General features: G+C 39.5%; 1 long non-coding RNA gene across 1 annotated transcript in view; it reads right to left on the bottom strand.

Moving 5' to 3' along the window:
- Positions 1 to 9377, bottom strand: part of LOC109961287 (uncharacterized) — a 184933-nt gene extending 175556 nt beyond the window's left edge. The window contains exon 1 of the long non-coding RNA XR_002275117.1: positions 8851 to 9377. This is a non-coding gene — a long non-coding RNA (uncharacterized LOC109961287). The remainder of the gene's footprint in view (positions 1 to 8850) is intronic.
- Between the last annotated feature and the right edge of the window lie 979 nt (positions 9378 to 10356).

The raw sequence follows: 10356 nt of genomic DNA, 5'->3' as shown, positions 1-10356 counted from the left end.
GGGGGGGGGGGGAGTTACTGTTTACAGCTGCCTCTTCAATCTTTATGTTCTATCCAGCACAGCAGGTTTGGCAGTACTACTGTGAGCACATTACTGCATAGCTGTGAAGAAACCACATGTTATCTCCTCTTTGCTGACAGACACAGAGAGAGCAGTGGAATACGTGTCAGCCCATTTTTACCGGACACCTACCATCAAGAAGCTTTTTCTTAAATTATAAAAAATGTACCATACATTGCACCATCTCTGAGTTGTAAAATTTTAACAGCACTCATTCCTCCTACAAAACCACTGAAATGAGACGGGCTGCCCTGGAAATAGCTTTGCTGTAGTTACACCTGGCCTTTTGACAGGGCCGAGGTGCAGCGGCAAATATCAATTTTCTTTTGTCAATTGTTTTCCAGCGGTGTTATGCTTCCTTTAACTATAATACAATGCATTTAGTGGAAGTGCCAAAGACGACATAGGCAACAGCATTAAATATAACTGCATTACCCATTCTAGTCATATATGCTCAGATATTAAACATTAAGAGCCTCTATATGAGCAAACAGGACAATAAATAATTTAGATTAAAACTACAAGGCCCATTTAATAAAATGCAGGTTGCTGAAAACCACTGCTACCATGGAAAAGATTACTGATCAGACAAAGAAGGCAGCTGTCTGGAGGCCACTGACTGCAGGGTCCCTGAAGGAAATCTGCTGGTGTATGGTATCTATCAGGTGAGGATATGCCCAAAGCAGAACATCCAATATGCTACGCTAACACATTAATGGTACATAGTGTTCACTGTGGCCCTCAGTATATTTCCTTTTTCTCTCCAGGGGCCCCCAGCAGGCCCTGTTTGGCCTTGGAGCAGGAGTCTGAGAATTTAGAAGAATGATGGTGATGTTCATCCCTCGCATTCCTCCTAGTAAGGGATGTGCTGCCCTCTACAGGCTGCTTTTAGTGATCAAAATACAAAGTCTACATTTTTCCACGCTGTGTTGTTCGACCACAGCTGCTGCTTCTCCTCATATCAATATTTCTCAGTTTGCATGACTGTGATATGTAAAAGACTATGCCTTGTTGAACAGCAACAATTTAATCCTAATCCAGAACTAAATTCAATCCAAACATTATCACCCATCCACTTTAATCCAGGATTGGGACTTGAAATCAAGTGCATGTCCCTTCAGGTGTTCGGTGAGAAATGATGTAATAAGGTCAGGCATTTCACATTTCTAAATTTTCCTTAACATAGTTGGTCAAAACTATTTTATTTTCTTCTTTATACGCTTGTTTTGGTCTGCAGTAACGGGGCCTTCGCACATTCAGAAAACTTCACAAAACAGCCAGTCACAAAAGTCAGGCACTCAGAAAAGAAACAAAAAAGAGAACAATGACAACAGGGACTTTAGGGCCAGGTATTTAAAAATATACTGAAGTGGAAGATGAAGCTTCAAGTAGCCGACAAGTACACCCCCCACTGGGTATTAATCGAGACCAAGGCCAGACATCAATTTTTCTTAAACGTCACAATATCTACCACCTAGCTTCACCTTGAACATCCATTATTAGCTTGTATACAAGCCAGCACAGGCACGGGCTGTTTTAAGATCCCAGTAATATTTCTCTATGGCATAAAGTAGCATATGATCAGATGATAACATTATTTTTTCAGTTTTCCTCCTCGATGGTAAGATTATTTTTGGATTAAATGTGTGGGAGATGAGAGTTCTTTTGCAGTGTGCAGTTTATGGCGTATCCCCACATGCTACCAGGGCGCAAAGCCTGAGGGAGGAGGAGCTATGAAGCTGGGGGCTATGGAGATCATCCCAGACATGAGCAAGACAGATGATGGGCCTGGTTATAATGGAATTACTACTGTTATCATTAACAGATGTATTTATAGGTTGAAGTTTCATATCTGTGTGCTGCTCTCAAAGTAGCTTACATGTATGAGCGAAGTACTTTTGAACCATGTATGTAATGTTGTTTTATTCACAGTCCAATATTAAGATATATATTTGCTCTTTGTCCATGATACTACACCTGTGGTAGTGTTTAACAGCAACAATATTGTTTAAAACTAAGTAATGCTGACTTAAAAAAAAAAAAAAGTCAGTAGTACACAATGTCTATCTAACAAAGTGATCTAAAAGAGAGGATTTAACAGATGTTGATTTTGCCTGCCAAAATCCCTCTCTGTATTTTACAAACAAAGACTGTACGCTTTGCTTGGGTAACCTCAGTATCAAATGGTGATAATCTACAAAATAGATTCCAGGCTTAGAAATGGTTGTTCACAGCCTTCTCTGCGATGCAGTGATACAGTTGTGTTTTAGTCGAGTGCCTTTCCACGTGGTACTCTTATTGCCTCCTGTCTCTGTTCAGACTGCGCAAACACTTTCCAAATCTCACCGAGCACAGCCTTTCACAGAGGGCTCTCTATAATGCTGCAGAATGTATTGGACTCTAAATAAAATTGTAGAGGGTATGTCACTAAAATGACTGAGCTGATGGGTGGCTTGGAGGAGGACGGAGGAGTGGGCTGCCTGTGGCTAGTGACTGATGTGGTGTGCATTCATAAATACACCTAATGGCTTGTTTTATGAACAGTAGTGATTCATTCTTCTTTTTCTCTCGTTCTCCTCTTGAGACTGATTGTTTTTGAAAGATTGAGACGATAATGCTGTGAGATACAAATGAGGAGGCAGTGAAAAATCTCATTTGAAAAAGCAAGGGGAAGCGTAGCCTTGTAAACAAAATTCTATTTCACATTGTTAAAAGGTAATTTGTCTCCATCGTGCCTGGCAGAGCCTTCATAAATAAAACAGTGCACATCGCAGGTGAGCACTTCTTCTCAATTCTTCTGTTTTTTCTCCATCTTTCTGTTTACTGCTTGCATGCAAATTACCCATATAAATTAAAATGGAGATAAGAAGCAACAAAAGTAATAATAGGTAAAGCCAGTGGCTACACTATATGGTGACATTTTGCTTTGCAATATTTCTTACATATAGTAATAATATCTGAGAAGTGTGAAAGAAAGAGATTTTTTTTCTGTGACCCTTTACCAACTTGAATGTTAATTTTACCTGTCAATGGAAACAGTAATACTTTTTTCATAAGCAGTCATCATAACACTATGTAAAATACATTTCATACAAGAAAAAGCAATAAAGCTGAATTAAACAGTTTACAGCAATTAACATTTTGAATATAAAGTGTTGGAATTACATGCCTACAGTATTTAGACACGTCAAACAACACGTGCATCTCAGTGGACTCCTCTCTGTCAACAGCAGTTGAATGTAAATCCAACTGAGGAGCTGAAGTGCTTCGCCAAATGATCAATTAGTCAATTTAAAAAAAAAAGGATAAAAAAATCATTTTAATAGTTAATCACATTTCAAGAAAAATGAAGAACATATTGGTTGAATTTGGGTTTTGAATTATTGGTAATCAACAAGCTAATAGCAACAAGACAATAAATATTGTTCTCTGACATTTCATATACTAAGACCAAAAAATGAATTCAATTATGAAACAGTTGTTGTCTGCAGTCATTTTTAGGTGTTGATTGGTCAGCCAGCTTCCTGAGATTAGTACCTGCACATATCCACACATATGTTACATATGTGTAAGTTAATGTAGTCACACAGTATCTTATAAGAAGCAACTCTGGAAGATCACTTAATGCCCATCTACTGCCTGAACCTCAGAGCCCTAAGATTCCAGTTTTTCAACCACATACTGTCGGGGTGTAGCGATACTAAAAACTCACAGTCGGATATTGCCACAATAAAATTCCACAAACAAACTTATCATGATGGTAAAAATATATGAAAAAAATGCTGTTTTTACAAAATAATAAATCAGTGTTTTTTGTATAATAAAAGATAAGCAGTGACAGTCCTTTTATGGAATGAAAGGAAAACATATTATTGCAGCAGATGATCTTGTAAACAAAGGTAGAGAAAATTTCTTATCGTGATATTGCGAAATTACAAATATCGTTACATACCTAATATACTGTGATTCTTTTCTCACCTTTCACACACAGCACAGACATTTTGGGGTCTGGTAGTTATTTCTTAATACTGCTCAGTTTTAGGAAAGAGGACCTACAGTTATTACTATTTTAACAATGCTATGAATGAGTGAATGGATTATCTATGGTAAAATGAATATTGGATCTTAAAAAAAAAAAAGTTTGGATAGAATTCAGGCAGCTTCATTTCACTGTCAACATGAACAAAGTGCGAATATTTAAATGTTTTCAGCCACCAGGAGCACTTCATAATGTTAATGCACCTGAGGACATGTAGACATAAAAAGACTATTTTTAACCCAAGGTCGCACTGACAACGTTCACTGATCCACTTTGCCATTGTGATTATCTTGCATAAAACAGCCTTTTTGCTTCACTGTTGCACAAAATAAATCGAGAAATGTTTCTTGTTGTTTTCTATTGTATAACAAAATTTTAATTTTTAAAAAAATAATTTAATTGAAGAAGAATACTGGACCCAATAGTCCAACAAAGATAACTCTGAACATTTTTTGAAGTGTGCAATGCCCAGAAATTGCACACATTAAATTCTTGCTTGGTTGTACAGCCATTTCTTTTTAAGTTGATGTGGAAAAGGGTTTCTGGATTCCAGGTCCAACTGTGGTGACTATGCCAAAATCGTGACAGACCAGCATCGTTCCTGTGGGCTCACTTTGATCCAAAAATTCCAGCTATTCATTGGGTGAGGATCCTGCCTCTGTTACGACGCAGGCTTTTACACATGCTGTCGGAGCAGAATCAAAGTCTTTCACTGGAAAAATACACCTGGAGACATAACCAACTGGGTGCCTAGCAACAGAACTTGAGTAAATAGTCAGAAATAAACTTGATGACAAAAAAGAAAAAGGTCTATAGCACAGCCATTAAGGACAAGACCAGTAAATGAAAGTGGATTTAGAAAATAGAAGAAGTGACATCAAACTGGGGCTGTCAATTGGTCATTTTTGGCCTTCACTGCTTAGAAGTATCAGTTTCAGAAAATTCACTGCGGGGGTGGGTGATAGTAGTTGAACATTGACATTTACATTCTCAGCTGCAACATAGAGTACAGCCCTTTTCAGATTGTGAGAAAAGTATCACTACGGCTTCATCAGTCTGTTAAACACGGCGAAAGGCATGTCTGCGTTATGGCCCTCACGGCTTCCTTCAGGCATAACTATGACTCAGTGGGTAGAGCAGTCGTCTCCCAACAGGAGGGTCGGAGGTTCGAATCTTGGTGCCTGCAGTCCATGTGTCGAAGTGTCCTTGGGCAAGACACTGAACCCCCAAGTTGCCCCTGATGGTTAGAGCCATCGTTTGAGTTGGTGCCGCAGATGGCTGCCTCGGTTCTGTACCGGAAACAAATTCCTTGTGTGTAACATACTTGGCCAAATAAAGGTGATTATCCTGAACAAGAAGAGGGCAGAGGGACCGTCTACAAAGTGCAACACCGAGATACTACAAAAATATTCACTCTCGTGTCACCAAAATCACTTAATGCATCACTAGTCTCCTGTTGGTTATACCACAAGATTTAGTTCAGGGAAAAACGTGTCCAAGAGTGAAGCTATTGAATATTTTGTAGCACCTTTTTTCAGTGTTGCACATTGTAGACGTCTCACACCCACTGCACATATGCTATTTCATCTAAACAGCTCATTTAGATGAAAACTAGGCTGTAGCTCATTGTCTGTCTACCTTACTACAGTAAAGGGGTGTCGTTTGTGTTTTAACAACATCTCACTTGTCATTTATTGATTGATTGATTGGATGATTTATTGGAAATGTGCTCCTACATTTTCAGGCATCCAAGTATCCTACCAGCTAGCAGACCAAGCTGTCTCCATCGTGTTCTCTTTCCCGTTTATCATCAATCTCAGACTGCATTGAAATTTCCTGCTGTCTTCAAATACTAAAATTAAAAACCTATTACTTACCCAAGAAATTAATATTCAACTAGTTGAATAATTGGGTCCAGCCCTACATTAAACCATGGAGTATTTAAGCTTTAACACTGGAAAATGTATTATTTCAACATGGTGTGATCTGCCTACTGTGCTGTGACTACCGCATGATAGACGAGTTAGAGCTCACCCTCATACCACTCCTACATATAGTTATGGAAATATCCTCAGTGGCCACTTGATTACGTAAACCTGTAGAATCTAATACAATCCAATAAAACTACTGGTAGGGCAGTCGTCTTCTGACCAGCAAGTTGGTGGTTCCACTCCCGGTCTCCCTGCATGCCTAAGTGTCCCTGAGCAAGACACTGAACCCCAAATTTCTCCTGGTGGTTCGACTGGCGCCAGTGTGCGGCAGCCTCTCGTCATCGGTGTGTGAATGTGTGTGTGAATGGGTGAATGTGTATGATCTCCAGTAAAAGCGCTTTGGTCAGTGTAACACACTGTTAAATATGCACTATATAAAAACAGTCCATTTACCATTTACTCCGTCATAAAGAAAAAAATCCGGATCATGCGCTTTATAATTTTCACATGTTGCCACAAGTTCACTTCCAGTCCAACAAAAGACAGTAAGAAATAAGAAAAATGCTTGAAAGAACAAAAAGGGTTTTACACAAATTTGTAGCAAGTAAAGTTTTCATCTGAGCCCATACCCTTGTGATCCTGCAAAGTTTCTTTGCCAGACCAACAATGCAAAAGGCTAAGATTAAAAAATCCTGGATCAAAGAACTCAATCATTTTCAGCTCCTGCATATCCACCATTATCTGCTTGTCCATAGAAAGAAATGAAAAAGAGAGAAAAAATTACTGAGCTGCCTGATGGATGACACCTAGGCCTAGCTAGCTGAGTCTACTTGCCTGATTGCATTGCATTTTGTGGGTATATACAATAGACATACACTAAGTTATAACTCAGGTGCACCTCTACACCTGAGAGTATCTACTCCTGTCTGTCGCTATTTAATGACTGGCTAGACAAAACCAAATCCTGGTTTTGTGCAAGACAACACACATATGCTATCATAGGAATGGCTTGTGTGTTGTTCACTGTAGGAAGTTGGGGTGCTTAACTGGTGGCCTACAAATGCCCTGGAGGTGTAAAAATACTGTTGCTAACTTCCAGTCTGGAAAATCTTTCAGCATTTACTGCCACTGGAGAAATGCATCTGTACTCAGAACAGGGTAGTGCTGTTCTTGTGTTGATTTTGTTGGAAGCATGTTTAATTAGAGTAACCCATGCCCTGAACGTCATCAGTTCTGCTACAGTGGCCACACTGACCGAGCCTCAGCTAGCTAACACCATACAGCTGCCAGACAACTCAGCAGGACCTTTACAGCGCAGCGCTCATCAACACAACTGCAAGAGTGGGCACAGAAAGCTCTGTTGCCACTTGTTTCTTTATTAGATAGCAAGGAGGTTCATTTGTATTATTGTTTGTGAGCAAACACAGGTAAACACATTAAACAGCAAGAGGCAACACCTAGTTGTGTAACAGGTACAACATAACTACATCACATTTGCTAACAACACTGCACATCCTCGCATTCTTCAGTAAATATATTTTTAGTCAAATAAATTAACAGCATTAAATTGATAAATCGCTGACCTGCCGAGAAGGTGAACAAAACCTGTATTAGACTGTACATTGTACTTACAGTAAGTAACTCACAAGGCTTGTTCTCCAGAGCTCTCAACTAGTCTTAGCTTAGACCATTTTGGCATCTTGCTACATACCAAGCCAGAAGGAACAATGTCTTAAAGCACATGTCCTCAGAGCTGGTAAAAATCTCCTTTGTGTCACTACGGGTGATGTAACTAAAATAAAAATGTCAGAAGGATGTATTCCATCCAATAATAGGCAAATAGAGCCACTTAACACCAAGCACGAACGAGAATAATTTTTCAACCAATGCAACATGCTGTGTAAAATAAACTGTTTGCTAATGTTTCTCATTTAATCCACCAATGCATCACTGTGGATAAATGGAAATAAGTGCTTCTTTGTTGACTGAGATGTTTGAGTTAAAGTGTTTGTGACTTATCAATTCAGCAAATCTCTTCTTCATAAAAGGGGCCCTAGGAAATAAAAATTGTCTCATGTGGTATGTAATACAAAAATGAGTCATGTCAAGCAAACAAACGACCTTTGGGAGAGAATGTTACCAATGTGTGGTAGCTGATAAAATGACTACAAACCTCTGAAACACTGCTGGCCATTAAACAAAAATGTGTATAATTTGTTTACTAGCCAAAAACATCAATATTTCATTCTTAAAGCAATATCAAAACACAGCATACAGTTTGTGGAGGGATGGGTGCCCAGTTAAGAGACTCAATTACAATAAACTAGGCTATACTGCATGTGTCAGGCAACTTTCACTTGCCTGGCAAATGACACTAGGTTTCCACAAAAGGTGATAGAATATATGATGTGATCACTATAGGTCAAATACAGAATATCCAGAGCAAAATCCAAATGCTGCCACTATCAAACAAAAGTATACACGTCTTCACATCAACTCCAGGCAAAAATACAGACACACACACAGTATACAAACACAGCTAGGCAAAAGAAACTCAATCTAGATTAGTGCCAACAAGCTCACATACAGTAGCTACCAGCTGCATGTAACAACAGTAGCAGGTGATACCATCTTAACCAACCAGGGGCATTCCTTTAGAGATGAAAGTCTTAGTTAGTTAATACAACATTCATCAACATTTTTCAGACATTCCCAATTCATGCAACTTCAGCATCAACAAACACTTAAATCACGGCCAGTTCTATAAAAATAAAAGCAAATAAATAACAGCAATAGCGCGCAAAAACAAAATGCTCTTACCTTCAGAAGTTCATCTCAGTTATTTTTCTCCCAGAAAGGTCTTTAATTTTTCCATGGATAAATCCATTGGTGCAAATTACTTCTTGTGTAGACACCAGGGACATCATCAGACCTCAGTCTGTTCCAATCAGCAGAAGTCCTAAAAAACTGTTGCCAGCAGTTAACGTCAACACTGTATCCTCTTTCTTCTTAAGGGCTGTTATTGAGATGTTGCTGCTGTTCCACCTTATCCCAAATCATTTCATTTAGTGACTAGCCGAATCCTGCCCCTTTTAGCTGCTTGATATTGATATTGAGGAACCAGGTTAAATCGTGTGACTGGCAGCGCCATACGGGCTTGGTTTGGCAGGCTGGCTCTGCACCTTTCACTAGTGTTTTTTCGATTTCTTTAGCTGTAGGTGAGTTGGATATGGAAGTACCTTCACTCAGGGAACAGCCAGCCTACGATGGCTTTATCAAACATGGTCACACTAACTAACATCCCGCTATAGTGACTCCAAATTCTCCGAAGCCACTGATATCCAGCACACCTAAACTATCCCACCACCACAGGTGTTTTCACGATAAGTAAAATTCGGGGCGTGGCTATATGAGCAAGCCGCGCCCCCAAATAAACTCCTATGCTGCTCCGCATAGCTTTGCTGCCACCCGCTGGTATATATTTGCCATTACAGCTCCTAAAGGCCTATGCTTATTGTATATGGGCCAAATGTGAACTAAATCTAGGGCTGCAACTAATCATTATTTTACTAAATTCTTAATTAAGCATCAAAAAGTAGTGAAAAATGACAATGTAGACCTCCCACCACCCATAGGCTATATAGGGTTTTTGAACAGCTGTCTGAACCATCAGGCCAAAACATACAGTCAGGGAAAAAATTATTTGAACCCCAGCTGATTTTGTAAGTTTGCCCACTAACAAAGAAATGATCGGTCTACAATTTCAATGTTAGGTTTATGTGAACAGTGAGAGACACAACAATAACAAAAAAATCCAGAAAAATGCATTACAAAAAAAGTTACACATTAATTTGCATTTTCATGAATGAAATAAGTATTTGATCCCCTATCAGTCAGCAAGATCTCTGGCTCCCAGATGTATTTTATACAGGTAACGAGCTGACATTGGGAGCCCTCTCAGCTCGTTACCTGTATAAAAGAGACCTGTCCACAGAAGCAATCAATCAATCCAGATTCCAAACTCTTCACCATGGCCAAGACCAAAGAGCTTTCCAAGGATGTCAGGGACAAGATTGTGGACCTACACAAGGCTGGAATGGGCTACAAGACCGTCGCCAAGCGCCTGGGTGAGAAGGTGACAACAGTTGGTGCGAATATTCACAAATGGAAGAAACATAAATTAACTCCCAATCTCCCTCGGTATAGAGCTCCATGCAAGATCTCACCTCGTGGAGTTTCAATGATAATGAGAACGGTGAGGAATCAGCCCAGAACTACTCGGGAGGAACTTGTCAATGATCTCAAGGCAGCTGGGACCAGAGTCAC

Source organism: Monopterus albus, unplaced genomic scaffold (assembly GCF_001952655.1).
Source record: "Monopterus albus unplaced genomic scaffold, M_albus_1.0 scaffold54.1, whole genome shotgun sequence".
NCBI classification, from domain to species: Eukaryota; Metazoa; Chordata; class Actinopteri; order Synbranchiformes; family Synbranchidae; genus Monopterus; species Monopterus albus.
This window is presented reverse-complemented; position numbering and strand designations above follow the sequence as displayed.